Below are 20,192 nucleotides of genomic sequence, written 5' to 3' on the forward strand. Positions count from 1 at the left end.
GGTAATGAATGACTGAATATTGTTTATTGGTACAGTAACCATGGTGACGGTGGTCATTTCCTGCAGCGGGGGGGGGGTCTGTGTGTTTGAAAGGTGCTTTTAGATATGCAAATGAGAGTTAATTGCTGTGCAGCGAGGAGACGGAGTGACTTCATTAACCCCGGGCCGGCAGGTCGACCAATCAGGCAACAGAAACATCAACAGCGAGGTGAGGGTGGGCGGGGCCGCGGTCATTGGCTGGGGCGTCATGGAAACACAGACAGGTGTAAACACAATGGTTGACCTCCTGATGTTGTCAGGTGACCTTTGACTCCTCTTGAATAGACACTGTTCATTATCCCATTAGTGTACTGGGAACAGTGGAAACACACACACACACATACACACTGTGTCTTTGTTCGCCGTGTTTATTCACCATAAACAGACTTTAACCACGGCGGGCGTGGGGTGAAAGAACGTCTCGTCTCCTCCGGAGGGAAGGTACCGCCGTGTCACGAGCCCTGACGTGTTCACGTGTAGAAAATAAGTGGCTCCATGTTGTTTCTCACTGTCGGAGCGCTGCGTCCCCTCGGAGCAGTCCAGCTGTGATGTGTGTGATGTGTTTCACTCCGTTATCAATACAGGTGATCGGATCGATGGGCGGCAGCAGCAGGATGACAGCTGAGAGATGATGCAGATCAATACAGTTAACAGGATGTGACTGTCAGCGAGGAGCCTTCTCCGACACACACACACACACACACACACACAGTAACACTCGATTCACACCAGACAGGAAACACACCTCAATTTAAAACATACTCTGCCTCAAGGAAAAAATATTCTGCGTTCAATATTCTGCTTCAGTAAATCATCACCAGTTAAATACACTTTTGGTATCAACAGTAAAAATCCTCGTTAAACAGAGCGGCCTGTTTCAGTGGAGCCCCAGAGGTCGGGACAGGAACGGGTTCAAAGCTCCACTGGAGGTCAGGAGTGTCACTGACTACAAGACCCATAAGCCACTGGGCCAGCCACTTGCTTGAGATTGGCTCTGTAACCTGAGAATTGACGTGGGGCCCTCCTTTCAACACTGGCACTGATTGGCCATCGTAGGCTGTGGAGAAGTCATGGAGGCTCCTATTGGCTCGACTGAGGTGTCAATTCAAAGGTCAGGAGTTCAGCCACCATTTTGGTTTCAGTGGTATATTTACATGCAAACTGAAGTTATCAGGACAGTAAGAGGAGGAATATGAATGTTTGAAATTTTGTGTCTCCCTCGTTATCAGTTTGTGTCTTTTTTGGTTATTGTGTGTCTGTTTTTGTTTATTTTGTGTCTCTTTCTGGTTATTGTGTGTCTGTTTTTGGTTACTGTGTGTCACTTTTTGGTTATTTTGTGTCAGTTTTTTGTTATTGTGTGTCACTTTTTGGTTATTTTGTGTCTCTTTTTGGTTGTGTTTGTCCCTTACTGTAATTATTTTGTATCTCTCTGAGGTCATTTCATGTCTCTTTCTGGTTGCTTTGCCCATTTTGTAGTTAATTTGTGTCTGCTCATCATCATTTTGGGACTCTTTAAGGTAATTTATAAGGTGCTGTAGTTATTTTGTGTTTCTTTTTGGTTGTGTTTGCCCCTTTCTTTAGTTATTCTGCATCTCTTTAGGGTCATTTTGTCTTTTTTAGTCGTTATGTCTCCTTGTCATCAAATATTGTGTGGGGTTTTGTAGTTATTTGGTGTCTCCTTTTGGTTGTGTTACCCAGTTTGTAGTTTTTTTGTGTGTCCTTGTCATCATTTTGTGACACTTTGAGGTGATTTTGTGAGGTTTTGTAGTTGTTTTGTGTCTCTTTTCGGTTGTGTTTTCCCTTTTAATAATTATTTTGTATAACTTCGAGGTCATTTTGTGTTTTTTTGATTGTTTGTGTCTCTGTGTTGTCATTTTGTGTCTCCTTTTGGTTTCCTTGCCCAGGTTGTAGTTATTTTTCTTTGTCGTCATTGTGTGACCCTAAGAGGTAAATTTGTGAGGTTTCGTTGCCATTTTCTGTCTCTTCTTGGTTGTGTTTGCCCCTTTTATAATTATTTTGTATGTCTTTGAGTTCATTTTATGTCTTTTTTGGTCATTTTATGTCTCCCTGTCATCATATTGGGTCAAAGCCATATTTTGTGTCTCTTTCTGTTTGTGTTTGCCTCTTTTTATAGCAATTCTGTGTCACTCTGAGGTTGCTTTGTGTCTTCTTTGGTTGTTTTTGTTTCTCTTTGTCATCATTTCATGACTCTATGAGATCATTTTGTGGGGTTTTGTAGTAAATTTGTCTCCTTGTTCTTATTTTGTGTCTCCTTGTCGTCACTGTCATCATTTTGTGACTCTTTTTGGTTGTGTTCAAACCTTTTGAAGTTATTTTCTATCACTTTCAAGTCGTTTTGTGTCTGTGGTGGTTTTGCATCTCTTTGAGGTCACTCTGAGTCTTCCTGGACTCGAGTGACATTTTGCAGATGAAGGCCGAGGGGCCCCTGACACTTTGGGCCTCTGGGCCTGTGCTCAGTAATTCATCCATGACACACACCGCAGTTAGACTCGCCCGCACATTTGACACATTTAGAACATATAAGGTCTGAAACAACACCGAAGAAGCCTCTCTAATGTTTGTAATGTGTCTATATGTGGACGCAGACACTGATCGGTGACATCAGCTGATGAGTGAACAGATTAACAAACCCTCCAGCTCAACTGCCGTTGGAACTGATCTCCACATCTAAGTGTAATGAGTTTGCAGTATTCTTTTGCGACAAGGTTCAGACCATTAAAAATGCCATCAATTCCACAACACCAATAACAACCCTGCAGCCACCTAGACACTTAGAGCTGACTCATTTTGCACCTGTAACTGACAAAACTGTCCAAGAGATCATCACCAGTCTGAGTCCGTCTACATGCTGCCTCGATGTGTTACCCACTAGATTTCTAAAGTCTGTGCTGAGCAGTTTGTTACCACCACTCGCTCACATAGTTAACATGTCACTACAATCTGGAACATTCCCAAAGGCCTTGAAAACTGCGGTCATAAAGCCTCTCCTAAAGAAGAGCAGTCTTGATGCCACAGTACTGAACAACTACCGGCCCATTTCAAATCTGCCGTTTTTAGGCAAAGTCCTTGAGAAAGTTGTTTACCAACAGCTTACTGACTTTCTCCTAAAGAACAACTCCTTTGATGTTTTCCAGTCAGGTTTTAGACCCCATCACAGCACTGAGACCGCTCTTATTAAGGTGACAAATGACATCCGCCTGAACACTGACGCAGGCAAAGTCTCAGTTTTAGTCCTGCTAGATCAGAGTGCTGCTATTGACACTGTCGATCATGAGATCCTTTCACAGAGACTAGAGGACTGGGTGGGCATCTCTGGCACTGCCCTAAATTGGTTGAAGTCCTATCTAGAAGACAGGAAGTACTTTGTTGAAATTGGTAACTGTGTCTCAGACCACATGGCCTTGACCTGTGGGGTGCCCCAAGGGTCAATCCTGGGACCCCTTCTGTTCAATCTCTACATGCTGCCTTTAGGCCAGTTAATACAAAGTAATAATGTGTCCTACCACAATTATGCAGACGACACTCAGATCTATGTCTCACTGACAGCAGGTGAATATGGACCAGTGGATTCACTCTGTCACTGCATCCAACAGGTCAGTGTGTGGATGCAAAACAACTTTCTCCAGCTAAATTCAGACAAGACTGAAGTCATCGTATTTGGTCCACAGAAACAAAGAGAAAGTGTCAGCAGTCACCCCCAGTCTCTCTCTCTAAAACCTACAAATCAGGTTAGAAATCTCGGGGTAATAATGGACTCAGACTTGAACTTTAACAGCCACATCAAATCAATAACATCAGCAGCTTTTTACCATCTAAGAAACATTGCCAAAATCAAAGGTATAGTGTCTAAGCCTGACTTGGAGAGACTTATCCATGCATTTGTCTTTAGTAGGTTAGACTACTGTAACGGCCTGCTCACTGGCCTCTCCAAACGGGCCGTAAGACAGCTGCAGTACATCCAGAATGCTGCTGCTCGGGTCCTGACCAGAACCAGGAAGTACGAGCACATTAGTCCTGTGCTCAGGTCTCTACACTGGCTTCCTGTGGCTCAGAGAATAGACTTTAAAGCAGCTCTGCTTGTGTACAAGTCTCTCCACGGCCTAGCACCAAAGTACATCTCTGACATGTTAGTGCCATATGAACCATCTCGGACTCTGAGGACCTCAGGGACCGGCCTCCTGCTGGTGCCCAGAGTCAGGACTAAACATGGGGAATCAGGATTCCAGTTTTATGCAGCTAAAATCTGGAACAGTCTTTCTGAAGATGTGAGACAGGCCTCTACTCTGACAATGTTCAAATCTAGGCTCAAAACAGCTCTATTTCACTGTGCATATGACTGAAAGGATCTTATCTGCACTCTTCTCTTTTAAAGTTCATTTTATAATGATTATTTATGTTTTTATTTTGTATTGTGATTTTAATGCATTTTCTTGTTCTGTAAAGCACTTTGAATTACTTTGTGTACGAATTGTGCTCTACAAATAAACTTGCTTTGCCTGATCGGCTGTATTGATATTTAAATGTTTATCTCTGCAGAGTGTGTGTTCAGTTTTCAGGTGTGAGAGACAGAGCTGCAGTGTGAACACACAAACAGGAAGAGGTTTTCAAAATCGAACCACTGAGTGTTGAATGTGCTCCGTCTCTCTCTTTCCTCAACATCTGTTACCATGGCAGCCATCGCTAAATACTGCCAATCAATCTGCCAGCTCCGCCCCCCACATGAAGCACAGACACACAAACTACAGCCAACACACACACACACACACACACACACACACACACACACACCCTTGAGCATTTAGCGAGCCACTTACTGTATATGTGTGTCATCATCCTCTCTCATTAATGCAACACACACACACACACACACACATTAATGTGCTGCCAGCCACAGAGCCGCTCTGCTCGTCTCAAATGAAACGAAACACACACAGAGCTATTTAGCATCCATTGTGTTTGTGTTTGCGTGTTGTGGTCTCCATGGTAACAGCAAGGTCAACCACCAACAGAGGGCTGATTACCATTAATTATTATTTATAATTATTCAAGAAGGCTTCATCCACCGTTCTATCTATCTATCAATCTATCTATCTGGTGAAGAGTGGATCAAAAGATGGGTTAAACTTTCTGTCCAGCTCGTGGTGCAGTGACAGAGTAAATGTGTTTGTCATGTTGTGTGTGAAATGTGTGTACGGAGGTTTTATGGAGCTGTTTTGAGTGAAGATGGTGAAAGCTGAAGATCAACAGGAGCAGCCACCTGTGGATTTTTTAATCAAATCTCAAAAGTTATTGCACTTTGTCTGGGGAGAGAAACGTTTGCACCAAATTTAAAAAAAAAAAAAAAAAAAAAATCCATCCAACAGTTTGAGATATTTCACTCAGAAACAAAACTAATGACTTCATGTTGGCACCACAAGAAGAATCAGTGGTGGCTGGTTTGAGCCATGACTCCTTCTATTCTGGCTCCCAATAACACAACAAGACCACATTTTAAGGCCCCCCCCCTTAGCCCTACCCCTAGATTTGCACGTTCCCGCGAGGGGTAGTGGTGTCCCAATTCCTTTTTGCCTGTAGGGGTAGGGGGCATAACGAGGGGTAGTGGGTATGAAACTAGCCCTTTGGAGCGATGGATTTCAGATGCTGACTTGCCAGCGAGGGGTAGATGTCGCCATGGCTACCACCGAGCAAGAGACGGGGAAAAAAGTTCATACATAGCTAACGTTACTGTCGTCATGTTGCTTGTTAGCTAGCTAGCTAGCTCGCACTATCTGTCCTGTTCTGCAAAACTGTTGGGAGTTTTCACATTACGATAACACGCCAGCTAGCATAACTATGCTGCCTCGTAATGTTAGCTGGTTAGCTAGCTAGCAGAAGTCCCCTGGCGTCTGTCGTTCATCAAACGAAGCATGATGAATGCGGCAAACGCGATCGGTGGGATGAACTCAACTGGAGACTCCATTGTAGATGCCGGCTGGAAATGTAGATGGCTCACAGCTTCCTGTTTAAAATAGTTACGTATGCGTGAACGTAACCGACGCGGTGACGTAGTGAGGGGTGTTTTTACGTGCAGGGGTAGGGGGCATAATGAGGGGTAGTGGGCATGAAACTAGCCCTTTGGAGCGAGGGATTTCAGATGCTGACTTGCCAGCGAGGGGTAGACGTCGCCATGGCTACCACCGAGCAAGAGACGGGGAAAAAAGTTCATACATAGCTAACGTTACTGTCGTCATGTTGCTTGTTAGCTAGCTAGCTAGCTCGCACTATCTGTCCTGTTCTGCAAAACTGTTGGGAGTTTTCACATTACGATAACACGCCAGCTAGCATAACTATGCTGCCTCGTAATGTTAGCTGGTTAGCTAGCTAGCAGAAGTCCCCTGGCGTCTGTCGTTCATCAAACGAAGCATGATGAATGCGGCAAACGCGATCGGTGGGATGAACTCAACTGGAGACTCCATTGTAGATGCCGGCTGGAAATGTAGATGGCTCACAGCTTCCTGTTTAACGTGTCGTGCGCGTGAACATAACCGACGCGGTGACGTAGTGAGGGGTGTTTTTACGTGCAGGGGTAGGGGGCATAATGAGGGGTAGTGGGCATGAAACTAGCCCTTTGGAGCGAGGGATTTCAGATGCTGACTTGCCAGCGAGGGGTAGACGTCGCCATGGCTACCACCGAGCAAGAGACGGGGAAAAAAGTTCATACATAGCTAACGTTACTGTCGTCATGTTGCTTGTTAGCTAGCTAGCTAGCTCGTACTATCTGTCCTGTTCTGCAAAACTGTCGGGAGTTTTCACATTACGATAACACGCCAGCTAGCATAACTATGCTGCCTCGTAATGTTAGCTGGTTAGCTAGCTAGCAGAAGTCCCCTGGCGTCTGTCGTTCATCAAACGAAGCATGATGAATGCGGCAAACGCGATCGGTGGGATGAACTCAACTGGAGACTCCATTGTAGATGCCGGCTGGAAATGTAGATGGCTCACAGCTTCCTGTTTAAAATTAGTTATGTATGCATGAACGTAACGGACGCGGTGACGTAGTGAGTGGTGTCCCACTTCCTAGGGAAAGATTTCAACCCCTACCCCTCGTTGCTTCATTTCGAGGGCCAAGGGTAGTGGACAAGGGGGGGTATTGGGACTGGGCCTAAGACTCCTATGTGGCCTACTGCCCTGTGGGGGAGAGGCAGGTGATAACATGATGTCATTGTGACATTGGTTCCAAAAAGATCTATAAATCGTGCTCCTGTCTCATATTTATTACCTGTTTTGTTTATCAGTGTATGTTCATCAACTAGCAACAATAGCAACTGTTAAATGTTGCAGCAATCTAATGTTTCATGTCTCCAGAGTGACAGAAACCATTCAGGAGAGAACACATGATGACATGAATGTTTGTGGCGAAGACGATCGTCTGTAAATGGGGTCAATCAGCAGAAACTAATAATCCATTCAGCCCCAGCACGGCCGTCTTCCTCGTCCCTGAGATACGATCACTCTTATCTGTCTGTGTGAGCGAACACAAAGAAAAGCAGCCAAACTGTTATTTATTCTTTGATCCTCAGAACAACTGCTTTTAACTGTTTCACCATCGAGGCGTCAGGGAGACCAGGGGCAGGCTGCACAAAGCACCTTAAGATATGCCTTTACATCTGAGTTAAAGGGATAGTGCACCCAAAAATGAAAATTCAGCCATTATCTACTCACCCATATGCCGAGGGAGGCTCAGGTAAAGTTTTAGAGCAGAGTCCTGCACGGGTCCAATTTTCAAGATCCGCCCCGACCCGACCTGGGGACGTACAAAACCGCACCGAACCACAAACCCGCGCATCAGGCCAATTTATACTGTAACCCAGTCCGACCCATTGAAACACGACCCGCAGCCCGACCCGTAACCGAGATTTAAAGTAATCATTTTGGGTCATATTGGCTGAATATTGAACAGCATATCACCACAGTTAAGGTGCCAGTAAGTAAACAACGACCTGAATGAAGCAGCTCTCACAATAAAAACATGACTTCAGCTTCATCATCAACCCTCTGTGTTCTTCTCCCATACGAGTGTAAAAGCACTCCTTTGTTACGTTTAATGCTTTCTTACTTTCTGTCCAGAGCGATGTTCAGCAGTTACGAGCCGTCACGTGTTTTTAGAATCCATCGAGGAGAGAAGTAATCCATCAGGGAAACACTTCAGAAACATTATAAAGTGATAGTTGTACGTTTTATCCACTTATTTCTCAAATACCTAAATAATTGCTTACTGTTTTGGAAACGGCGCTCGTTAGACGGCGGCAGCCATTTGATTCTCTCGTCCAATCACAAATTGTGTTATTAGATGATGAAACGCGTGTAAACAGCTGAACCAATGACCGAAGCGATCCTCAGAGAGTAAATAATGACCAAGATAGCTATCTGTAGTTTACCGAACTAACTAAAAAGGTTAGTTTTTAGCTCAATTATAAAGCAACCTATTTTAACAATCAGTCAGGAGAACAATAATGCATAACTGAATGCTTGCGTTCAGCACACCACTTTATTGAATGCAGAATAGGCTACTGACAGAATATACTGGCAGAATACTGTTTTTCTAACTGCCATTATGGAAAGTACAAGTAAAATTTTAAGACCAGCTCAAATATGAAAACAAAAGCTCATGTGTGTGCGCGCTTGCACCCAAGACCAGCGAAAGCACGTGAACACACATGAAGGCGGTGCCCATGTCTCACAGAAGCAAGCGCTTCTAGAGCTGCAGGCTACAATGAGGCTAAAAACAGAGTTCAAATGACGTTTTTCCAAACAACTTTTTATGTGTAACCTAACACAGGTGTGTAACCTACAGCACACAATGTGAGTGACTGTGAGTCCCAACATGTTCGTCTTTTTAATCTATATTTCCATGTAAAATAAAGACATTGTAATTTTTGCACAAACCCTACAGTGTGCCTTGGATTGTTTGAAGGAGACTTGCATTTCATATTTTTTGACTGAGAGTATATTTCGCCTTCGTGAGGTGGAGTAAACACAGTACACCTGAAGTATCACCTGTGCACCTGTATGTGACGACTAAGACCCAGTAGCGATTCTACTCCTTCATTGTCTTATTTTTGTACATTTCACCCCACGTGAACCCCGAGAGAAAGTATACTGGAATCATTCATGGTAATAAATATCAACACTGAATGAGTATTCTCGTGTTCAAGAGCGTAGTTTTTGTTTCAACACTGGGGTTACAGATGAAATGGGGGGTTTCCTGCGTTATGGTGAATTTAAATGCACAGATGTGTGACTTTTCTGCATTACGCAATGCACATGTTCTAAATATTGAGGGGGGACGTATCCAGGAATCCACACCGATGCTAGTGTTCGATGTGTTAATTGTTTGTCTTTTTGATAACAAATCTCTGGGGGCGGTGGTACCCGTTTGCTGGGTTTTGCTTAATGTATGAACCTGTCCAATGGCAGCCACAAAAAGCAGATGTGGGAGCCTAAATTTAGCAGAGCTGACAGAGAGGAGACTTTAGACATCGGACAAATGTTTGTTAATTATTTTACTGTCATCTTAAATCACACATGGTCGCAGCCTCCACGTTTACACTGATCTCCACGTACCGCTGATCTGAATCCATTATTGATGAACAACCTGCCGTGTCCTGAACACTCGTCAACACCTGAGAGCTCTTATTGACACAGTTTATATTTACAGTGAGATGTAGATCCTGGAGAGCACCCTTGATCCCACTCACACTGTGACTGTCTCATAAAGAAACCTCATTTTCTGCTTTACCTTCACACTGACGGACCAGACCAAATGAAATTATCACTCGACTAACTGTATTCAGTGCAGATCAATAACCATCACGTCAGAAAACATCAAGTGTCGTTCGTCACTCGGGGCTGCTGTCATGTTGTCTTTGTTGTTCCTCCGTGCATGAAATCATTTTACTGTGAAAGTGTGGAGCTGTGACACGTGACTGAGGCCGTACGTAGAGACATATTCAACCTGATTTCATCCTCTTTTCAAGGGTTCAACTCCTGTTTATTATGTTATGTTATAATACACCGCATATATGAAAGTGCTGGATGTAAAAAAAATAAGACGGCATGTGGAGATATGGAGTGTTCACTACAGAAGGAGTGAAGGCCATGAGATGTTCAGGCTGAGTGGTAACAAAGAGCTCAAGGAAGTCAAACGGTTGAATCCTCACAGCTTAAATCACTTATAAAATAAACCTGACAAGAATATTAAATCAAGTCCATCTGACTGTTATGAGAAAAGTTCAGTGTAAATAAAGTTTAGAATTCATTCATTAAGTTCATAAAGACATGTGCTCGGTGTGTGTGTGGAAACTGCAGCACTTTCAGCAGACTTTATAATACTTACTGTGCAGTCAACATGTTGCTGCAACTCATCCTCACTGCGACCTCGTCACATGTCCACGTTTGGTCATGGACTTTCCACGTCCACATATGACGTCCAAGGTACCCTGGGTGTGTTGGTTGTTGACGTTCTGGGACGCCGTGTCAACTTCAGCCTGTTACATGCGTTGTCTGTTTTCAAAATACACTTCTGTTTTCACAGGAAATGTACAGTTTGCATACAGTCTCTTTCAAAATAAAAGCACTATGTTGGTACAACACCACCATTGACATTTTTTTTCCTTCAACAACACACACGTTCATGGGTTTAGGAAAAAACCAACAGGGTTTGTCTTTATAATCTTACAGGACGCAAACACCAGCCTCTCGCATAAAGGTCGGTGGTTGTTGAACGCATCCGCCACCCCTCCCACCTGCCCCTCTTGGACTTCCGCCGCCTTAACTTTAATTGTTGTCCCGCTGTGTTTCCCGATGCGGCCAGGTGCTGTTAAGCAATAATAACAGCCGGCCGTGTTTTGTGCTGACGGCATTTTTCATCAGTGTCTGACGCCGTTAGTCACTGACCTCAGACATATTCAATGACTTCAGAGTGAGAGTGGGTGGGTTGCTGCCATCTCCAGTGTTTTTATAGTGTTTTCTAAAGTAGCCGGTCTAACAGAGTGCTGCAGGGATGTTTAGGCTGATGCAGACATTCGCACTGCCCTGGTTCCCTCCTCACTGGTATTTTGGATTATTGCAGAAAATAAGCTCTGTGGCAAACAAACGTTTATGAAACTTACACATTTTGTTCAGCAAGATAACCTTCACAAATGAACACACCTGTCATGATTATTGAAGCCTAAATGAGTAAAAAGCTAACATTAGGCTTTAAGTGAGCTACACTATGGTGACTTGTATTTAACAGCGCCACCAACACCTTCTCTTCCCCACTTATCTTCGTCAAATACAGCCGCTTTGTCAGTGGACCTAAAGGTCAAAATATGGCGTACCCTCCTGTGTTTGGAAGTTTATGGACGGCGTCTACATTCATACAGTTTTTCTCAAAATGAACTTACAATGTCTGTAAAACACTTTTAGTGCGAGTTTTGAGTTTTTCCCTCACACTGAGGAACACAGTTTGCTTTCTTTTACAGAAACATTACAAACTGTATATATACGTCTTGTATTTCTGTAGATTCTGTCAGAGCTGTTCTTCTTCACGTTCACTGTAAACTAAAAACAAACTCAGATGTGTGAAAACAACAGTTTGAGTTTGTTGGAGCGTCATGTGATCTGAACCTGCTCCACTGTTAGATCACAGAGTTCACCTGTAACACTGATGCTGCAGCCAAAAACAGATAAACTGATCACACACACACACACACACACACCCACACACCCTCACACACACACACACACACACACACACGTTCCTGGAAGCCATTTTGTTTCTGGGCTGCTGTTAACAATATGGCTGTCAGGATGACTGACAGCTTGCTGTGTGTGAATTGAGGCATCAGGTGACAAACTGGCAATGTGTGTGTGTGTGTGTGTGTGTGTGTTTGTGTGTGCGTGTGCGTGTGTGTGTGATATCCTCAACAGATCAACTAGTGTGATTCTGTCAGGAGGTGACATGTCAAGATGCACTGACAGCATGACACACTGATGTGCTGTGATCTGTGTGTGTGTGTGTGTGTGTTTGGTGGTGACATAATCATCCAGCTGAATCTGTACTTTGGTTGGAGGACAGACGCTTTACAGCTGAGAACATTGTGAACCAGAAACACTGACTGTTTCCAGTCACAGTGAAGTGGAGCTCCAGTCCCAGCCGGACGAGGACATCTAACTGGCCTACTGTCCTTGTCCCAGTATACAAGCACGGGAGGGGAATCCATTTATTGAGCCAAGTATGTGCGACTCCTCTACGATAGGTGGAGATATGCCCCCTTTCAGCTTGTTAGTATTGGACCTTTTTCCTGTTGATCTATTACGTCACAGACCAAACAATGGACAAACAAGTTAGCTACGGTTAGCTAGCAGCTAACTGCTACCATGGTGGACAACTTTACAGCTCTGTACATTTGGTCCGTCCAAAAAGTCACGGCTCTGGATGTAGATTTCTCCATGTTGTTACCGGCTTCTTCTTCTCTTACACATTTAATGCTATTGGACTTCCGGGTCAAAGCCCGGGGCGGAAACTGTGGAGCATGCTCAGAGCGCCTCGGCCAGTTTGGGTCTGATTGACTGTATACATGCAGGAGTCACATGATCTGGGTGTGTTAGTCCGACACACAATGCCATGATGGGACTGTGGGTCGTTTAGTTCAGGATTTTTCTCGTCCGCAACAATGAGTCTCTCTCTTCATCCATTCTTATCACACATGACACACAGCTACAGCTTCAGAGAACTCTGTATGCAGCCATGACTCCATGGTGAGGAGAGGAGTCGAGCTGCTGTAGGAGCTGGTATGTACAAGTAGAGTGTGAGCAGGGAAAAATGCATTCAATTCTTGGGGTGGCGAGCCTGGAAATAGGACAATGGCATGAAGTGCCGCAGGGCTGCATGTCCAGGAGCGCCAATGGCACGTCTGCTATTGGTTTGGCGTTGGACACTGAAAGTAAACGGGTGTAATTTTTGATGCACAACGTTCTCCACCAGTGTGTTTTGGCTTTCAGCGGCCCTATAGTGCAGTCTCAGTGTAAAAAGTGCTTTTGACTCACCATATCGTGTAAAGTTTCAGCCACAGTAATTAAACCAAAATTAAACAGATGTATTACGTTGTCAGTACAAAGTATTTTGACCCTCACAGGACCAACTCTCCGGTCTTTGAGCGAGGTGACGCCAACAAGTCGTGACTTAGGAGTCTTACATTGTTGTGTAAGAGAAGAAGAAGCCGGTAACAACATGGAGAAATCTACATCCAGAGCCGTGACTTTTTGGACGGACCAAATGTACAGAGCTGTAAAGTTGTCCACCATGGTAGCAGTTAGCAGCTAGCTAACCGTAGCTAACTTGTTTGTCCATTGTTTGGTCTGTGACGTAATAGATCAACAGGAAAAAGGTCCAATACTAACAAGCTGAAAGGGGGCATATCTCCACCTATCGTAGAGGAGTCGCACATACTTGGCTCAATAAATGGATTCCCCTCCTGTGCTTGTGTACTGGGACAAGGACAGTAGGCCAGTTAGATGTCCTCGTCCAGCTGGAACTGGAGCTCCACTTCACTGCGACTGGAAATGTATTCACCATCTTTATCTGACAGTCGAGCCAGGTTTTGTGACATTTACGCTTAATGTCCAAAAAGCTGAGACGATGTGATTTCAGAGCCGAACTGGATTGAAATTTTGTTTTTGTTTGGTCACCATGAGGCTTCCTGTCCACAAGACAAATGCTCTTTTCTGAAATATGTACAGTGCCGCCTCAGGGTCAACATAATCTGTGTTTTCTTTAAATGAATTATCTGAAAAGTTTTCTGCAGATAAATGAGCTGAAAGTGTCTAAATCTGAGCCGCACAGAATTTTCAGTTGTAAAACTGAATTTCCGAAGCAGACTGGATCTCAATAGTTTGCGGCAGCTACTATCCAAAAACTGAAATACTCATCCATACCATCCAAAAGCTGAGCCAGAGTGGTTTTCTGCAGCATGTACTCTTTGGGAGCCAAGTTCCTCTGTGTGTTTTTGGAGATTTTAGTGTCCGGAAGCTGAGCTAAACTGTTTTCCATCCAAAAAGTGAGCTGAAATGTTCCTTCTGTTGTATTTTGTGTCCTAAAGCTGAGCCAAACAGTCTGACTGTAGTATTTATAGTCTCAACAATCAGCTGAAAGGTATTTTACTCAGAGGAAACTGGCTTTCACCGTCTCTCTCCGATGCTTTGAATGCAGCATGAGCCACAGCTGGATGAGGTGCACGGGGGGCATGGTGGGAGATGGAGGCCTTACTGCCTGCGGCCGTGTTAGAGCGCAGGTCTGTAGTCCCGTTCCCACGGGCGCTCATTAGAGAGCCGCCACTCAGAAAACACACCTGCCGGCAGCCAATGAGACGCTGCCCCGCAACCCACACAGGTCCCGCCTACACACAGACCGACGCTAACACGCTCGCTAACAGTGCTAACACACACACACTCGCTCGCTCTGTCAGAGCTGTGAGCGGGGTCTGCTCAGAGTTCAGCCTCTGAGTGCTAATCTGGTTTGTCAGCAAGGTAAAGAAAATAAAAGCTATTAGAGGCAGACGGGGAGGACATCTTCATCAGTAATGGAGGAGAGTCTTCCTCAGTGCAGGCCAGGAAACAGACAGCAGACACACACAGCTACGTCTCCTACAGGTGGCTGCATCATGGACGATTACTGCAGAGCAGAGACGCTCGACATCCATCAGAGGTCAGAAAATACACTTAACAACAATCTACATCTATTTATGACTTATAACTAAATATTTCTAGACTGATCTGGGAGGTGCTGACAGCTTTGATCTGAACGGAAAAACCCTGAAGTCCACACACACGCTGCATGAGCTACTGCAGCGGCACACAGCAGACGTGCTGTACGGACAGAAGTATTCAGGTGCATAAGTCAAACAGTTGACAGTGTGAATGTGGCGCTCCAGACTCAGAGGCAGTTACATGAGTGCTTCAACACTTTGGGAAATTCGTAACGCCAATTTTCATCTGAAACTGTTGCATGTTTAAAAATAAATACAACCCAACGTTGTGTCGATCCAACGCCTTCATCACTCATGTTAATGGCCGTATTCATGCCACGTTTTTTGCAGCCTCAAATTCATTGTTTTCAATGTAGATGTGGGGCAGGCATGCTCAACACCAGAGCGACATCATTGTGGCGCCCACACGTTCCTGAGCGCCTATATTTCATGGGGCAACGGCTGCATCCTGAAATAAACAGAGGTCGCTTTGCAACCTCAGACGCAACTTGCTTCAGCACCCTAGAAAGTTAGCACAGAGTAGGCACAACTGTAGCACCAAGCGCCTGACCTAGCGTTTTCCAGGCATGTGTTCGGCCCCTTAGTTTCCTTTCACTCCTACATGTGACGCACTGGGAATCCTCCTGCATCTGTTGTTGATGTTCCAGGACACCCTGTTGATTCAAACTTGTTACACACGTTGTGTCTTCTCAAAATACACTCTTGTTTTCACAGCACATGCAACAAAAGCACATGGTTAGGTCTAGAAATAAACATCATGGTGTGGCTCTACATTCATACGCGGGAGGGAACAGCAGGTTCCTGGGTTTGTTGGACCTGTCCAGATTCACCTCCAGGTGGCTTCTGTTGGCTTCAACACAGTCAGACGGAAACTTTCGCATTGTTATGATGTGCTGCCAGTCAGCTGGATGGCACCTGTTACGGCAACATGATACGTGTATGGGCAGTGTCAGATCATAACGCGGACAGGCGGCACGTGTCCTGGCGGTATGATACACCACAAGATGACACAGTTTGAAACACTGCCAGTCAGATGTGATATAAGGAGCTGGAACGTCCCAGCAGGGCAGGTGGGAGGGGTGATGGATGGTCCAACAAACCCTGGACTTTCACCTGGGAACTAGGTGTTCACTTCCTGTATGAATGTAGAGTCAAACCATGATGTTTTTTCTAAAGCTAACCACATGCTTTTGTTGACATTACGGCGTTGTCAGTGGCGTTAACATTAGGAGACACAGGAGGATACCTAGCTTGTAATGTAAGTTCTCTCAAACTGATATATTTTTTCCACAGAAGCGTTTTTGCCTCCATTTTTTTTTTGCACAAGCGAAGTGGTGACTGTTTGTGTCCGTTTCCATCCCTGCAGTCCTGCCACCTGTAAACTCAGCCCTCAGATCTAAAATTCGGGCTGTTTGCAGAATTATATTCTTTACGTTTCTTACATCTGAACCTCCTTACATTAGAGAACCACGTCCTGACTCTCTCTGAGAAACAAAGCCAACTAAACGTTGAACTCTGCCTATAAAAGCATTTTCCCTCGTTGGCGTGAGAAAGGGGCGGAGCCACAGAGTGTTGTTTGGGGCTGAAACATGATGCTGATTTCCTGTCTGAGAGGGAAATTGAAGGTGTGATGAGTGGAGAGGAGAGTGAATCTGACGGAGAGAGGGAGGAGGTGATGGAGGGAGGAGAGGTCAGAACTCCTTTCATCTCTCCATCTCGACTTCAAAGGCGACATCGATGCTGCTTTGATTCCATCAGCACCTCCTGTCTGAGGAGGAAGAGGAGGAGGAAGAGACAGGTGGAGGAGGAGGGGGCCGGCTGTATCCTCATATTGACTCTGGATGCATGTCTATACTGTTTTGTACTTGGTCTGTATATTTCTGTAATTCTTCAATTTTTCAGCAGCCTCGCACGCACAATGCTCAGTTTTCTAATCTGCAGTTCTTCCCCTGCTATCTGCATACTGATTCTAGGTTCAAACACATCTCGCAGGCTGTTCACATAAAGACGAGGCTCGAATCGTCTTCTGCCTGATGTGATTACAGGAAGGACAACGAGTTTTGCGTTGTCATCAAGGCCGCCCGCTCACAAAGCTGCAGTCCCTCCTACCTGCTCTCTGCTTTCTCTTCATTTCATAAAGATAAATAGCAAAACACATTCCTCAGTCTGAAATGTCAAACAAAGAGTTGGAGGACTTTTCCTTCAGTCCTTGAGAGAGTGAAAAATTAAAGATTTTTTCATGTGAAGTAGATGATTCAGAGACAGACTGAAGACTCAAACTTTATGTATAGAAAGTAAAACTCCAACTTTGCAACATAAATTCATCTCCAGTAAAAACCCTCATTCAAAACTCACCCCAGACATCTCCCTCAGTTTTCTGTCTAAACCGAAACATCAGTGTTGTCGCGCGTCCTTTTTGATCAGACGAAATATTCATCTCCTATTTATCTGTAAGGCTCCTCTGTTCAGGCGACGTCTCTTCTCTCATTGACATCCACACTTCACCTCAGATATTCAGAGCGCACTGACCTCAGCAGAAGTAGTCTCAGCTACAAAGCGTCTTTTCAATGAGCTGCAAACTGTCCTCAAGATTCATTCAATCGTTCCTCAAGGCGATTTCAAAGCTTCATTATTAGCTGATGTCCGACCGTAAATGTTTATGAAAAGACACTGATTAAAAGCTCCAGTCTGAAGGATTTAGAAGGATATGGTGGCAGAAATGGAATATAATATAATTACTATGTTTTCTTTGGTGTACAATCAGCTGAAAATAAAAATCGTATTTTGGCTACCTTAGGATGAGACATTTATATCTGCACAGGGAGCAGGTCTTCCATCTGTGTCGATAATTTCCTGTCTCCAATGTTCGTATGCATGGTCAGAGTTTCCCTACGGGTGTCGCATTCACCCACCAAGTTTGTTTTTCATATATCACAAGTTTTGGTATATGCCTCTTTCTTGTTTTGTACATATGCAATGCTTATAAAGAACGCCCTCAGTCTGGGTTAGGCAACCTGCGGCTCTGGAGCCCACCTTCAGGGGCTCCTTGTGACTATTTTATTTTATTTTTTTACATTTTAATTTTCATTTAGCATTGTTGTAGGCCTACATTAATTATGCGCCACACCTCAGTATCAGTGTAGTCTAGAGTCTCCCTGGCAAGACTTGCTTTGGATTCCAAATCCAAAAAAGTAAAAGTCCCAGAGTAAAAAAAAAAGAGAATTTAAAAGGATTCAAATGGATTCATTTGCTTTTTCTGCCAACTCTGCAAAGTGCAAAGTTCATGAGTTAAGTTTTTTCCGAACAACTTTTTATGTCGAGGCTTCAGGACACTTGGATCACTACGGACAAGCAGTATGGAGATATTTTGTGGTTTCAATGATGTGTTTTTGGACGTTTGAATCTGGGGCGCCGTCAGCCTTCATTAGGTGGAGTTGTGCTGCTACCTCCTCTCCCCTTGGATCTCTGCAAGTGATGTGAGGACTCTAAAACTTCACCTGAGCCTCCCTCGGCATATGGGTGAGTAGATAATGGCTGAATCTTCATTTTTGGGTCACTATCCCTTTAAAGTTCCAATAATCATAAATAGCCCCTGCAGAGGATCCATCTTGTGTAATGCTCAGTTAGACCAGCTGATGGCTAATTTAGACTTGACGATTTGCGGCCTCAGACAGATTTCTTTTTAATTTTTGGGGGGGTCAAAAATGGCTCTTTTGATAGTTAAGATTGCCGATCGCTGCCCCGGGTGATTTAAACCAGAGAAAAACACTTAATAAAACAGTTTAATGTCACAAATCAGAGTTTCTCTGATGCTGCTTGTTGCAGAGCGCCTTCTAACTACGGTGGCCCACGTGAAAAACTAAATGTCTCTATCTAGAGCCAGTGTTTGGTTTGTCTGCAACGTGATCTCTGTAGACAAGGACCTGCTCCTTGTGTAGATATAAAGGTCTCATTCTGAGGTAACAAAAACACAATGATTCTTATTTCCAGGTGATTAGACACTAAAGAAAACACACTTATTATATTTCGTTGCTGCTGATAAATCCCCCTAAATCCTTCACACTGGAGCTTTAAAGTGAAGTTTTGAATGCAGGATTTTTACACATAACAGTGTTTCTACACTGTGGTCATATTACTTTCACTCATGTAAAAGATCTGAGCACTTCCTCCACTCTGTGTTCATATTTCCCCTGATAAGGTTATTAAAAACAAACAGTCCTCCTGTAAAAATATTTACAGCAGTTTCAAATAAAACCACTCACTGATGTCACTCTGTCACCTGTGATCATAGCCAAAATACATGTGACAGAGTTTACCAGTAAACAAATCAGAACAAAAACAACTCAGCTTCCACCAAAATACTTCAAAATAAAAACACCAATAACAGAAACATCAGACGCTAACAGGAGCATTAACGTAAAATATGTAGGTTAACAACCGCATTAATGTAAGTACGGTAATATGATAAATAATCCAAACACAAGTATTTATGGATTTGGTGTCAGAGCTGAGGGGGCTCAGTAATCCTCCACAGACAGATGTTCAACCCCCCTCCACCTCCTCCACCTCCTCCACCCCCCAACACCACCAACATGTTGATGTGTTTAATCTGTGATCATGATTCTGACTGAACTCTGTGACATCTGACTTTCCTCCTCAGGATTTAACTGGAAACTCGACCCAGCGCTCAAGACTGGTTACTCACAGTCTGCTGCTGAACCTGACGTCCTTACAAGACGTCCTGTAAACATGTTCTGATCCGTCAGTCTGCACATTCAGTCTGTCTGTCCAAAATAAAATACCTCCCAGCTAATATTGGACTGAATGTACAGACACTCATGTTCCCCAGAGGACAACTCCTGCTTCGATGATCCTGTTCTTGATAACCAAGAAATGTTTCAGCAATTATTTCACGTATTAAGATTAAATTTGGTTCAGACATCCTCACCTCCCTCTGGGTTCATTACAATCAGTTACATTCTTTGATATATGACGAAACATCTGCAAAACTTAAGTTAAAATACATTCAGTCACTCCCACCAGTTACGTGTAGCGCTAATTAGGCATGTTAACGGTTAATCGGATGATTGCGGCGAATATTTTTGTCTGGTCACGCCTCAGGTTAGCACTACCACATTAACAACAAAGCTAATGAGGTCTTCATGCTACACTGGTTAGCTAGCTTTGGCTGCCCTGCCAAGTGCACCACCTGGGTCAGTTGGGAGCTAACGGGGCTGCTCATTTAGCGATCACTGCCAGTAACATTGTCCTGACCCAACAGTGTTGCTGTGGAAACACGGTGCCAGCCCTCCTACCTCCCCTGAGGTCGCCCCAGTGAGTAAA

At 44.2% G+C, this 20,192-nt stretch overlaps 1 long non-coding RNA gene across 1 annotated transcript in view; it reads right to left on the minus strand.

The window, feature by feature from the left end:
• Positions 1-489: 489 nt before the first annotated feature.
• LOC125894829 (uncharacterized) overlaps positions 490-20,192 on the minus strand; it is a 53,836-nt gene continuing 34,133 nt past the window's right edge. Inside the window, exon 3 of the long non-coding RNA XR_007450118.1 lies at positions 490-660. This is a non-coding gene — a long non-coding RNA (uncharacterized LOC125894829). The remainder of the gene's footprint in view (positions 661-20,192) is intronic.

This window comes from Epinephelus fuscoguttatus, linkage group LG9 (assembly GCF_011397635.1).
Source record: "Epinephelus fuscoguttatus linkage group LG9, E.fuscoguttatus.final_Chr_v1".
In the NCBI taxonomy this organism is placed as follows: Eukaryota; Metazoa; Chordata; class Actinopteri; order Perciformes; family Serranidae; genus Epinephelus; species Epinephelus fuscoguttatus.